Source organism: Eumetopias jubatus, unplaced genomic scaffold, assembly GCF_037043125.1.
Source record: "Eumetopias jubatus isolate StellerSeaLion01/CBP00866 unplaced genomic scaffold, mEumJub1_p1.0 scaffold_1, whole genome shotgun sequence".
NCBI lineage: Eukaryota > Metazoa > Chordata > Mammalia > Carnivora > Otariidae > Eumetopias > Eumetopias jubatus.
Window position 1 is genome coordinate 175,010,461 of NW_028274807.1, and position 14,539 is coordinate 175,024,999.

Genomic DNA, 14,539 nt, shown 5'->3' on the forward strand with positions numbered 1-14,539 from the left:
TCAATGTCAATGACTTTAAAGGTTAGAAATAAGCTATACTTTAAGAAATATAGGGAGTCCCTTTTGAAGACTGAAAAGTTGTCAGATGGAATATAAACGATTAGTAAGAAAACAAGCTGGAAGGGACCTTGAAAAATCATCTGATCCAGCTGGAAGTCTTTAATCTGCACTTCTAGAACAGATAGATGCCTGTTCTCTACCTGACGTTCTCCAGGGAGGGAGTCTCGACAACTTAATTCAATAACCCTTGCCAAGGTTTTATCACCTTGACAGTCTAGAAGTTCTTCTTTATATTCCACAGAAACCTCTCCTGGAGCCCGTTTTCTGTAGGTGGGCTTTTGGTGGACATAAAACAGGAAGTGTTCTGTGTCCTTCTCAGAAACATTGCTCACATAGCCAAGTTGTTGCCTCTTAATAGTATCTTCTCTGGGCTAAATTACCACCATTCTCTCATGCTTTGAACACATAGGATATATTCCTGGGTCCCTTGGAATTCCTTTTTCCCTGACCATGAATTTTTGAAATAGGAAATAGCTTCACTCTATCTTATGTGAAGCTCCAGGGAAAATAATAACAGCTAAATTTGTACAGTACTTTGCAATATACAATCCATTTCACATGCATTATTTCATTAGATCTACAACATCAACCCTGTTAATTAGGCAGAGAATGAAATCCTCATTTATATTCTTAGGATTATGTAAACTAAGATTCATGTGGATTAAAGTACTGGTAAATAAACCCAACTGAAAATATTGGGCCCCTGGAGCATTCCAGACACAGAGGTATCTGCTTTGCCATATTAGTTGAGGTATTCACATGCTATTTCATGTATTCATCAGAGACCATATGTGCATTTTATACTTAGCAAAATTAATTTTATTGTATTTATGGTATATGTTTTTACAATATTTTATTTATAGTATATGTTTTTCCTAAGGCCATATAGCTGGCAAGCAGCAGAGCTGGGATTTGAACTTGTGTTTCCACAATTAAGGGGCAAAGATTTTCTTGCTTCTAAACAGCTGCCTCTTTCTTGGCATTTTTTTTCTTGGTAGGGAGATATAAAACATAACAAAATAATAAAATACTATAATGAATATATTAGACAATGTCTGAATCAATGCTTACCACAAGACATATTACATAGTAAGTGTTCAATTAACATTAATTCTTAATATTATCAGAGCTAATGCACAATAGAGGAATAAAGCAGTTAGATCATTAAAATCAATAGAAGTGATTACATCTAATGTTAGTCCAATAACACTTTAGTAAATCCTTTTTACAGAACATTACTTATAATGCAATTCATATTACTTAGGAAAAACTTCAGATTGACTTAGAAAACTAAAAGTCAGAAATGCAACACAGGAATTCTCCAGGAACTGAAGAAAGCTTGATATTAGAAATAACCATGAGTCTATATTTCCAAGTATAGGGCTGCAGATAAATTAGGTAAATTATTGTGGTGGACATTAGATACAAATGTCTACTGCTGTGAAATGTCTAATATTTCAAAATCAGTTCTTTGATATTCTCTCAAAGAGAATAATGAATAATTTATTCATCTCTTGACTATTATCATCATTATGTGATGCTTCTGGAATAGAGACTTCTCATTTTAACCCTTTGCTTTTAAAGGTACTCAATCTAATGTGATAAGAAATTCTTTTCCTTACCGTTAAAGAACTGCAACTGCATTATTTCTTTCTCCAAAAGTAGGACAAAGCCTTCTTTCCTACTATTGAAAGTATAAGTAGCTCTTTATACTATATCTACTGAGAACAATGAATCGAGGTTTAAGGGTTAAGGGTTCTGAATTCTAGTTCAGCTTTGCCATTGGTTGTTCTACCAACAACTTACTTGAATAGTGTCTCAGTCCCTGTGGTGCTATGGACAGAATGTTTGTGTCCCCCCCCCCCCCAGTTCCTATGTTGAAACTTAATGCCAAATGTGATGGTATTAGGAGGTGGGGCCTTTGGGATGTGTTTAGGTCATGAGGGTAGAACTTCATGAATGAGATTAGCATCCTTGTAATAGAGACCCAGAGAGTCCCCTTGCCTCTTCCTCTGTAGAGCACACAGCGAGAAGCTGCCATCTAAAAGCAAGCAAACTCTCACCAGATACCAAATCTGCTGGGGCCTTGACTTTGAACTTCCTAGCCTCCAGAATTGTGAGAAGTAAAATCCTGCTGTTTATAAGCTACTTAGTCTAAGGCACTTTTTTATAGCAGCCCACATGGACTAAAACATTTGCCAAATAGCAATGCTTCTATACACAGGGTTTTGTGAATCAGGTAATGCAAATGAAAGCTCTTTGAAGATAAAGCATTATCTTCCCCTGCCCTCTCAATAGATGGAGTTTTATATATATAAAGCACTTTTCTTTTTACTGTGCCTTTTATTTTTAAGCCTCCTTATGATATTTAAACATGTATATTTATGTTGATTAATCAGCACCATACTCCTTTTCTTTCTTCCCTGTCCTTTATTCAACACCTTCTGTCTGAAAAACTCTTATACAATTTTCAAGTTTTAGCCAAATGTTTTCTCCTCTGAGAATCCTTAATTAAGTTTCCAAGACTGAGATGGTTATTTCCTCAGTCGGTGATCATCTCTGGCCTAGTAGTTATCCTGCTAGAGTTCACATCATATATTTAAATATCTGTTTCTTTTACTATACTGAATGCATCATGTTGATCAGGTCATGTTCCTATCAAATATATCTACTGTTACAAGGGCTTATAAAGAGTCATTCATTATGAATGCTAACCACTATACTTACCTTCAGGAACATAATTTTGAATTTGAATTTGAATCTCCCTCTCATTCCTCCCTGAAATAAGTGTATAGCCATGTTATCACAATCAAAATTATGCATATATTGTGCAGAAATTGTCCCACTGCCGCACCCACCTAGCTTCCAAGACCTGTGCCTGCTCAAAGATCTCCCAGAAATGCCATCAACCCCTCTCCCTGTTACTAAATGTTCTTTTTCCCTAGGCAACAATGAGGCTCACATGGGCTGCATAGGTAAGGGCACGCTTTTTCGGGTCAGATGGTCTTAGATTTGAACCTTGACTCTGCCATATGTTTTTACAAAACCTTGAACAAGTTAACCACTTTGGGTCCCTGTTTCCAGATCTGTAAAATGGGGATAAGGACACCAGAGTATTGAAAGATATGTAAATCTTTGCAGTGGGCTCAATACATAATAGTTTTTTTATAAATACGAAGTATTATTATTATGGGCTCTCAAGTCTGACAACTATGAGATCAAACTGACATCCCCAGTAATCAGCTGACTTTGGATAAATTTCAACTTCTGTGTTTGTGTGTCTGCGAAACACACACATACACACACACACACACACACACACACACACACACCTATCTTCTGTGCTACGATACAAAGGAATAACACCATTACAAAGGAGGAATTTATCTTTGAGTGTATGGGATACAGGGTATCCCCCAAGGTAGGAATTACAACTTTCAACCCTTCTCTCAATGTTTGTCCCCCTAAATGTAATCTATTTAGCATCTCATTGGATCCAGGCCCGCTAGACAGTGATGTTTGATTAATAGGAATCTGTTGTTCCACTTCTTGTAAGTAGAGATGCACCTTACTTTGAGCCTTAAATACCTTTCAACTCTGTATTTCCTGCAAGGTGCTTATTTCTTTTGAGCCTCCCATCCACCAGCAAGGTGAAGGAGAAAAGGCAACACATTTATTTATGTTCATTTAAATAATAAATTCCCCAGAGTTCAAGTAGTTTAGAAATTTGCCTAGGATCACAGAACTCTTGTAACAAAATAATAGCAAGCAACCTCAATTAACATTCATTGAGTTTTTACTGTGAGCTGGCCAGCATAATTGGTGTTTCAAAGGTTTTGTCTCAATAGTAGGAGATAGGTATTATTTCCATTTTAAAGCTAGAGCAACTGAGGCTGACAGTTGTGAAGTGCTCTGCCCAAAGACCCAGAGGCAAGATTCGAAACTAGAACAGATCCCAAAACTTATGCACCATCAAGCATTCTCACAGGCAGCAATGTCCCACAGACTTGTGGGCTCCTGCATGTAGCTGGAGTGTGGCTGCCATGGTTTGAGTCCTGAGCCCATCACACAAGCTGCATGACTGTGGGAAAGTTTATCCAATTCTGCACACAACCATAAGACAGCGATATAGTAACAGCCTCAGTCTTGAGGTTTTGGAATAATGCAACACAATAATACGTGTTTAGTAATTAGTACTTTAAGAAAGTGTTTAGTAATTTAACAAAGTGTTTAATAATTAGTAATTTAATGGAGTGTTTAGTAATTAGTAATTTAATAAAGTGCATATTGCATTCTGAATAATGCCTTTTATTATTATTTTATCTATTGCTACAGCAGTTGTCATCCCCATTTCTTGTTCATTTTCTTTCTCGTAGACAAATGGTTTTTCAATTCCTTAGATTAATACCCTTGTAGTAAGGGAGAAAATCGTGCTATCATACCTCTCAAGGAGGAGGGGGCAGGTTGCTTTTATGCATTGTTCTTATCAGCCCGCCCAAAAGACCACTGCTTTACCCCAGAATTCCTCTACTTCTGCACAGATTTGATTGTTCATTAAAGCTACCTTCCTCTGAGAGAAACTTGCTCCTCTTAAAATGGAAAAGAGGATGTCTATAAGAATGATAATAAAAATGGAAAAGATTATGGACCGTGTCTCAAAGGAAGGTATCCCTTTTATTAGAAACAGATTAAAGGAAAGGAAATCAATCTTGTGAGATCATGAAAATCTGGAAGAGTCTAAAGTTGATTTATTTATTTAAGATTTATGCCCAGTCTACTTCCATAAAGGATGCAAGGTAGTGGCAGACTGGGCTAAAATCATTTTCTTGTTATATGTTTCAGACTGGAATTAGAAGTTCGTTTTCTAGCAGATGAAGTTAAGCTGATTATACCAAATGAGCTATTGAAAATCAATACCATAAAACCATTCCATTAGTACCTGTACAATCATCCCAGGATTATAAGTAATATTTATATTCTCAAACATTGACATTTTCAGGAAATGAGATGCAGAATATTTGCATGAGGCACAGCCACCTGTGGTTGCTTGGCTTTGATGATTAAAACATGTTGCTAATGAGGCCAAGGTCATGGGCTCGCTCCCTACATAGCCCAATTATCTCTCCTCTGCTCCCCCTCTGTTCAACTGTGAATGGAACCCGATTCCTGCAACAGCTGCCTTGCTATAATGTGCGGGGGGTCACTGAAGCTAAGAGAGCATTCCTGGATCATGACAAATACGTCCCCACTGTTGGATGAGCACTCCCAAGTAGTGGCACAATGGCTATGTTTTTCCTACGGAAGAGACCGAGTACACACATACACACACACACACACACACACACACACACACACACACACACTCCACCCTGGGAGAGGCAGGGTGATACAGAGGAACAATACCTGGAGAAAAAAACCTCCACTTTGTGCAGTCACAGGAAATTCAGATCAAGTCCCAGCTTTGACACATAATGGCAGCAAAGCTTTGGATAGTTAACTTGCCTCAGTTTTCAAAATCACAAAAATGGGTGGTATATTTACTTCAGAGGGATGAGGGAGTATTAAAAGGTATAATACATGCATGACACTTGTATTAGACACACCAATGTTTAAAAAACTTATTTTACTTTTAGTAGAACCAGCTATTCTAGTAAGTTCTTTACATGCATTATCTCATTTAATCTTCATAACACCTCATGAGGTAGGTTATTGCTATCCTTTTTTTCTCATAGTGAATTAAAGCAAGAGTTAGATTCTCAGTCACTTGCCTAATGCCACAGAATGAGAAGAGTTCATAACTAGCATCCAGATCTAAGTCAGTCTCAGTCCTGAGCCCACATGCTCAGGTACTATTCTATATCCATGCTGCTCTCCCTAAGGATGAGCTGCTATTATTATTCTAGCCTCTATTACCTGGCCTATAATGATGTGGTCCACTCTTTGACACAAAAATATAGCTTTGTCTCGTCTGGGCTGCCTTCCACTTCAGCACAAATCCTTTAGTGGGTACCATTCCTATCACACTCAAGGAATCTGCTAGAGTCTCTTTTGGTGGTCTATTCCCTCAGGGACCTATGTGACATAAATTCTCCATCTCCATCTCCAAGAGGAGACTCTTGCAAGGAATCTAATGTTAAATATATAAAATAAACCAGAACCACAGATTACTCCCTGCTCTATTTGTATACATCTATTTTTACCTCTGGGAGGTCTACAAGATGAATTTTCTAAAGCAGATTTACTGGAAAACTGCACAAACCCTAGGCCATGGCTCATTATCCAGCTGTACCAATGACTGGAAACTGCTACTTTTTTTTTTAAGTAGGCCGCATGGCCAATGTGGGGCTCAAACTCATGATGCCAAGATCAAGAGTTGCATGCTCCACCAACCGACCCAGCCAGCTGCCCCTGAAATTGCTACTCTTGAAGGCTAAATAAGTTATATCCACCTGATAATGTTGAAATATGTTACTGTTGTGAACATAATCCTTTTTTCTTAGAGAGAAGACATTACAGCTTCAGAAAAACTTTCATAGAATGGAAATAAAAAAAAAAATGGAAATCCAGGGATTCCCAAGTTGACAGAGTTTGTGCTCAAGAATATTGTTGGTTAGCTACTAGAACTAAAATCTTGATTTCTGAGATTGATGAAGTAGAAAGAACATGAGTGTTGGAGTTAACAGAGACCGATGTTTGAATTCTGAACCTGCTACTTACTAGCAGTATACTGAATTAATTGCCCTACTTCTTTTAACTTCTGCTTTCTCATCTACAAAGTTGGCCTATTAATATGGAATTCCAGTCCATAGTGACAGTTATTAGAAGTAATGTAAGCAACATGTTTGATGCCAAGTAATTTTTGTATATAACTATTAACCATTATAGTTAGAACTTCCTAGAGAATTATGTCTGTTGATTCAGGAGTATGAGGAGATAGAGCCTAAGCCTGTCTTCTTCCAAAGAAGTCTCTGATTATTTATTGAACTGTTATGGTAGGGAAGTCAACCAGGGTCCAGATGGCATAATCAAAGACAGATAATTTGATGAGGGTTTATGTAAAAATGAACTATTGATAAAAACATGGGATAGGTCAGCTACTGTATTAGTTAGCTATTGCTGCATAACAAAAATACCCTAAAACTTAGTATTTTTTTTAAGATTTTACTTTATTTGGGAGGGAGAGAGAGAGAGAGAGATTGAAAGAACAAGTGTGAGGAGGGGCAGAGAGAGAGAAGCAGACTCCCTGCAGAGCTGGGAGCCCAATGAGGGACTCAATCCCAGGACCCTGGGATCATGACCTGAGCCAAAGGCAGACACTTAACTGACTGAGTCACCCAGGCACCCAAAACTTAGTGTTTTAAAACAACCATTTATTTGTTTGTGTTTTTGTGTAGTTATTTAAACTGGAATCAGCTAGGCAGTCCCTATTCTGGTCTTGCCTGGGGTTACATATTTAGGTGCAATGACCTGGCAGATTGAATAAGATTAGATGGTCCCAGACAACCTCATTCACATTTCTGAAGGTCAGTACTGGTTGTTGGCTGGGTCAGCTTCTTCTTGTGGCCATTCATGCTCAAGTAGTCTAACCAGGCTTCCACATGTGATGCTGTCAGGTTTCCAGGAATAGACGGGGAGAAGCTATAAGTCCTCCTGAGGTTGATGCTCTGGGACTTACTTTAAGAATGTCACTTTTACCACATTTACTTGGTCAAAGCAAGGGACACTTCAGACCAGATTAACAGAATGGAGGAGAGAAAGTCACATTGCAAAGGGGTATTCATACAAGGACAGGAGGAATACTGTAGCCAATTCCTGAAGCAATCTAACACACAAACCCTTGGCTCAAAGGGAAAAGGAACCATAAGTGAGATAGAATCTGTTTCCTTGAGAAAGACAATGATGGTGGAAGAACCTTCTTCCAATTTTCTTATGGTGTCTCCTATTGGCCAAATTTAACTGGAAGCCAGAGACAAAGCGACTAATTTACACATAATTCTTAAAGATCATCCTCATGGAACAGAGAAAAGGGCAGAAAAGCGTAGAGAATGGGTCTGGAGGAGCAAATGGAAGATACCCAGCACGGAAAAGGACATAGTGTACCACAATGGATACAGAATATAGATTTTGTAGTTGGCTGAACCTATTTGAATTCCTGGTCTGATATTTTCCTACATGGTATTCGTGGAGCCTTTTCTTCTCTATCAACTTTGATTTTCATTTATAAAACCAGTATTAAAGAATACCTTCTTTGAAAGATGACTGTGAAGAATAAATGAGATTATACATATGTTACTTAGCACAGTAAACAGGCAATGCATGGTTAGCAATTAAAGACTTGAGTGTTGATAATCGTTAGAAAAAGCCAACACATATTGTCTTTGCTAAAATCTACCTCTTGTGACTTCCACAGATTGCTTAGAGGTTGGATCTCAATTTCTGATTAACTGTTTCCTTTCTCTTTTGAACTGTGTCTGAGTAGGCAAATCCTGACTGGAAGACTCTGGGGTTCATTTCAAGCCCAGCAGCCTTCAGAGCCCTCCTCTGCTGCTCATTGCCAAGGCTCACATCCTCCAGCTGAGGCTGATGCATCCCCTGGCCTGGTGAGAGAAGTTGGTAAGCCAGGGCTTTATATAACCTTGTTTATGCAAATATCACAGGTGTCTCATTTACCAGCAATTTCTCTTCTCAGCCTTTTGCTCCACATGAAGGGAGTACATCATCCCCCTGTAGTGGCAAATACAGACACCCCAGCTGGCAAGAAGAATTGGTGTGCAGTGAGATGGAGAAAGAGGAAGCACTTCTTTGTGAAAATTGGTCCCCTAGAAGCAGCCTCTTCCCTCCAGTCTATTCAACCTGTACTCTGGTCCTGTACACTAATGGTCTAAACCATACTTTCCAGTGGGGTTGAATAGTGCTATCAGAAAAAAAGGCCTCAACCCTGAGGACACAGAGTCACCAAGCCATTCCTGCATCCTCTGAGGGAACCATTTATACTCCGGGAATGGAAGAGGTCTAGGGCAATTGGGATATCATCTCATGGAGCATTTCCTTCACGGGTTTGGGGACATTATAGGGATATTTCAGCGAAATTTTTGTAAATGTCTTGTATATAGTGGTTATTGTGATCAAAGAATTTGGGAAATAATGTATTAGATCAAGTTAATGTTTCTTCATTGTAGAACTTCTAGGATCTTTTAGGTTGATAAAGTGCTTGTGAAACTCCCAGAAGGGAGAAAGCAGCACTTCTTAAATATAATTGACCATGGAAGATTCCCTTTGGGGAAGGATCTCCCAAGTTCAATATTTCACAGTTAAAATGTTGGGGGAGGTGGTGAATAAATAAAACTAATTAATCTCTCTGTGTGTCTCTGTTGTCTCTGTGTCTCTCATTCTCTTATGTCCAATAAAGAATCCTGTAGAGAAGAAGGGACCTATGTGAGGTTTCCTGACAAAATGTTGGGAGTTATGGGACAGATGGTCTTATGACTAATTTTATGCTAGCCTATCTAAATGGATTAAAATTCGGTGAAAATTCTAAAAGAGCCTGTATCCCTCATGCACCAAACTCTACTGGCTCTTTCTTAAATGTAGGACATTTGTTCTGAGCTGAGTTATTTTCCCACAGAGATAATCCGGTTGTGTTCATTCATCCCCAGTCTCTCACCTTGCGGCCTCTGGGGCCAGTGATGCATACTTTTTCTTTGCTTTGACCTACCGAGGTCTTTAGGAGCCATCAGCAACATTCCTTTCACATGATGGAGCAAATGGCAGGTCAGATGGTGCAACAACGTAATACTAATCTCACGCTTGTGTGGTGCTTTTAACTCTACATAGTACTTTTGCATATGGAGTGCAATTTTATCCTCATGACTCTCTGTGAAACGGACCATGCAGGTAGAACAAAGTTCTTTAAATACTATTTGTTTGCAAGTCAACACAACCATGAAACAACAAAGATAAAGCTCTAAGTTCCTATATCTTGAAGCTTTATTCTGTTTGTTTTTTTGGTCTAAATGTACACTTTTATTGAATTTGTCTCCTATGATTCTATGAAAAACATTATGTTGTCCAATAAAATTTGGAAATGCTCCTTATTATATAATGTATACGCCTCAAAGAACCACAGTACATACTGAAGACTCTCAAAAGTCCTGCAATAAAGAAATATAATTAAATTCATTTAACAGTTTATTAAAAAATGGACAGAAACCCTATGTGGTATGTCATCTATTTATTTATTTATCTATTTATTTATTTATTAAAGTTTTATTTATTTATTTATTTGACAGAGAGAGAGAGAAGAGCAGGGGAGCAGCAGAGGGAGAGAGAGAAGCAGGCTCTCCGCAGAGCAGAGAGCCCAATGCGAGACTCGATCCCAGGACCCAGAGATCATAACCTGAACGGAAGGCAGATGCTTAACCGACTGAGCCACCCAGGCCCCCCATGGTAGGTCATTTAAAAGTGCCTATTTGACAAAGCAAATTTAAGGATATATTGCTCTAAAGCATACAAAGTATCAGTGAGATGGCAGCGACAACGAAAGGAAATAATATTTGTTGAGCACTGACACTGTCCTAGGTGATTTACATGCATGGGCTCATTTAATCACCACAACAGCCTCATGTGGTAAATACTAATGTGCTTTTTTTATGAGAGGAGAATCAAGTTCAGAGAGGTTAAGTGTATGATTCAGTATCATCCAACTGGAAAATGATGGCATTGCAAATTGATCTCTCTTCTTCCTGGCTCCAGGAAGTGGACATTCACTCTGAGTCTTTCCAAACATTGTAAAAATTGCCTGTAAATTACTTCAAAGCCTGGTTTTCGGGAAAGCTTCCCCACCTTTCCATTTACACATGTTATCTAAGCTCGTTCTGGGACTGGCATATCCTCCTGTTTCTTCACACATTCCTCAGCTCCTGGTTGTCACTTTTTGCCTGGTGCCTTTAGTTTTGATTTCAAGATTCCTCATGTTTAAATTATGAGTAATTTATGAACAATCATTAGTAGCAATTACAGTTATAAACATTCTCAATACTTTAAAAGAAGGTAGATACATACAGACACACACACACTCAGAGTAAAGAAATCCATGATCCACAATCAATTGACAATCTGAGGATAATGCTGGCAGAACTGTAATTTCTTTTATGTGTTATGTGTGCAGTACATTTTCAGCATCTCACAAAACAGGCTATATAAACAGTATTTAGTAGCACTTTGAAACCAAGTTTATCTCTGTACTTTCATTATCATAAAGCTATGCCATTTCCAAATAATCAAAATGAATGGAGCAGCACAGTATTGGTAATGACATGCATGTGTGTGTACACATACATGTATGCAAATGTAGAGTTGTACATATATGTATGTGCTATGTTTGTATATCCATCTTTCTGTATGTGCGTGTTTATATGTACACAGTTTTGGGTTTGTTTTTACATCGCCAGTTACATAAAATGCGTTTTTTTGTTAGATTGTCTGGGTTTTATTTCTAACCCTCCATATTCACTGTTTGAACTTGGCAAGGTTTTAACTCTCATTATATTTGCTTCCTATTACCGCTGTGCCACAAACTTAGTGGCTTACAAAAACACAAAATGGATCTCCATGGGCTAAAATCAAAGTTTTGGCAGGGCTTCATTCTTTCTGGATGCTCTGGAGGAAAATCTGTTTTCTTGCCCTTCCAGTTTCTAGAGGCTGCCTGTATTCTTTGGATTGTGGTCCCTCGTATCTCCAAAGCCAGCAGTGACCCATCTAGTTTTTCTCCCACCAGAAAACTCTGCCTCTACCTCTTCTTCTGCCTTTAGCTTCCACTTTTAAAGACCCTTGTGATTACACCGGGCCCATCTGAATAATCCAAGATAATCTCCTCACTGCAAGATTAATAATTCAATCACATCTTTAAAGCCGTTTTTTCCACGTAAGGGAACATATTTACAGGTTCTGGGGATTAGGCTACGGAATGGGGTAGGAATGGAAGAATGGGGAAGGTTATTCTGTCCATCACGCTGACTGTTCTAAGATATCCTATTATCTAAATGATGGGGCCCACATTTTAGGATTTGTATTTAAGAGAACTGGAATAACTGAGACAATATCTAATATATATTATGAGAGGAAAGAAATAAAATCTTTGTGTGAAAAACTTTTCATAACAAAACTACAAAAATTTTTTAAAGCTATTCTTAAGGTATGGTTGGAACTAAAGCAACATGGTAGTTAGAAAGTATGTTCTCCTCATCATAGTTGCCCAGAAACCCAGAAAAGAAAAGTTTATCTTGCTGATAACAGAAAAAATGGGGCTTGTTTTTATTTACTTCTTTAGGAATTACAAATCAATTTCATTTCATGATGCCAATAAAGTTAGTTGATAGTTGCCCATGGCTTGTAGTAAGGACAATTCTGATGTTCAGCAGGAAGGATTGTCTTGGGTGTAGGAAGTTGGGTTATACATGCCACATATTGCCACCTTTATCTCACTGGTTTGATAGGGGGAAAAAAGTGTAGGTGGATACAAGATAAAGAAGCATTACAAATAGAATTTACTGAAAACTTTTCAGATTTCTTATTATTTTCTGTTGTTAGAATGATGAGGAAATCTGAGAACTACCTACTAATTTTGAGGAATTAGTAGCATAGCAAAAGCTCCAAGATGAGTTCTGTGAAGAGAAAAATCCTTTAGAAAAGATATAGTGATCATTAACTCGTTAATTTAACTTCTCATAATTAAATAACTTATGTTTGTTTTATTAGATACTTATTAGAATTTATTATTGTTACTCATTTGTTTCTAAATAAATCCCATTCATTGAAAGCTTCCCATGTGCCAGGAACCCTGTTAGGTTCTGGGGATATAATAATCAACCAAAACCCACATGGTCTCTATCCTCATGAAGCTTACAGTTTATTAGAAATTATAGGAATTAATTTAAAAAAACACGAATAGATTTTTTAAAACTATAGGTTTTGATAAATGTTAGGGGGGAATGTATTGGTTCAATGGGGGCATATAAGAGGAGAGTTTTATTTAATCAGAATTAATAGCAATTAATTTGGTGAAAGAAGCAAGAGTAGATGAGTGAGGGCAATAGGAAATTCCAGGGAGAGATAATAGCATGTGAAAAAGTCCCATGGTGAAATGGGCTCATCATGGTTGGAAGGGAATGAAGTTCTGTTGTGTTGGCACCCCAAAAGCCAAGGCTACAGTGGTAACAGATGAGTTTAAAGAGATTATTAAAAGAGAAGGTAAATAACAGAGAGATAAGGTAGGAAAATTCTGGAGAAGAGTGGAAAAAACAGTATATAGCAGAAGGTGTTTCTCTGATAAAAGAGATTTCACTCATAGGAAGCTCTTTCCTTACAGTTCTTTAATTCCTACAACCTGGATCTTATGTTTCTACTTCTCCTCTCTTCTTTTACTGGAGCACCTGTCCTATACCATGAGAGATACCATACCAAGTGTGGAGGTCATGGGGTCCCTGTTCCCACTGTGAAGTTGCAGATATGGGTGGAGGAAGATGTGCTTTCCATAAGCCAAATAAGAATCCTAAAAGCACTTTCTCAGAGAACTGGTTTCATCCTAAGATTTCATTCCTGAGTACCATCAATGCTATCATGTCGACTTATTATGAAGACTTTAGTGGGCTGCAGAAGGGACCATTTCCAGCAATAGTTCTATGAAAAAAAGTGAGCATTATGTCTTCACCAAATGACAGGTTTCCTAGAACAGTACAATTTATTCATAAGCTGGTGACTGTCTATACCTTGAAAGTGTCATATTTTATCCTGTCTGGAGACTACAGTTTGAAAACAGCTAGAATTATCCCCCATCAAGAACTCACCTCACTCTCTAGGCATGCTGAATGCCAAGAGTGTATAGCGGGTCAAAAGGGGAAAGAAGAATCCATTTAGGAGAACAAATTAAACATTGATCTTGGTGATAAGGATGTCTAAATCATTTTACCTTTGGATATTAACTTATCTTCTGGACAATGGAGGAAATAGTGTGCAATTTTTTTTTGCCTTGAAATGTAAGTTTACAGAAAAGAACTGTTTCTTTAATTGTCACAAAGCCAACAGAATTGTGTTATATACAAATTTCAAAAAAAATAATTCATGTACTGTCACTTGACACGATATCTTAAAATGTTTGTCCATCAGCTTGCTTGAGATAAGCTAATAAAAGATTCATGTTGATAATAGGCTTTTTTCTTCCTATTTCAAAAAACTCTTTTTATAGATATTATAAAAATGTTTTGCAGACAAAACAGAATATTTAATATTATAATTTTGAATTCTTGTATTTAGATTATTCTTGTGCTAAAATATACAGCTGGCAAAATACTCTCAGACCTGTTAACAAGCAAACAAAGAAATAAAACTTTTTTCATTTCCTCCCTGCCTTCTTGTCTTCCTTGTACATTTCTCGAAATCTTACTATGTGCTCAGCATAATCATTAAGTGCCAGAAAAGTCAG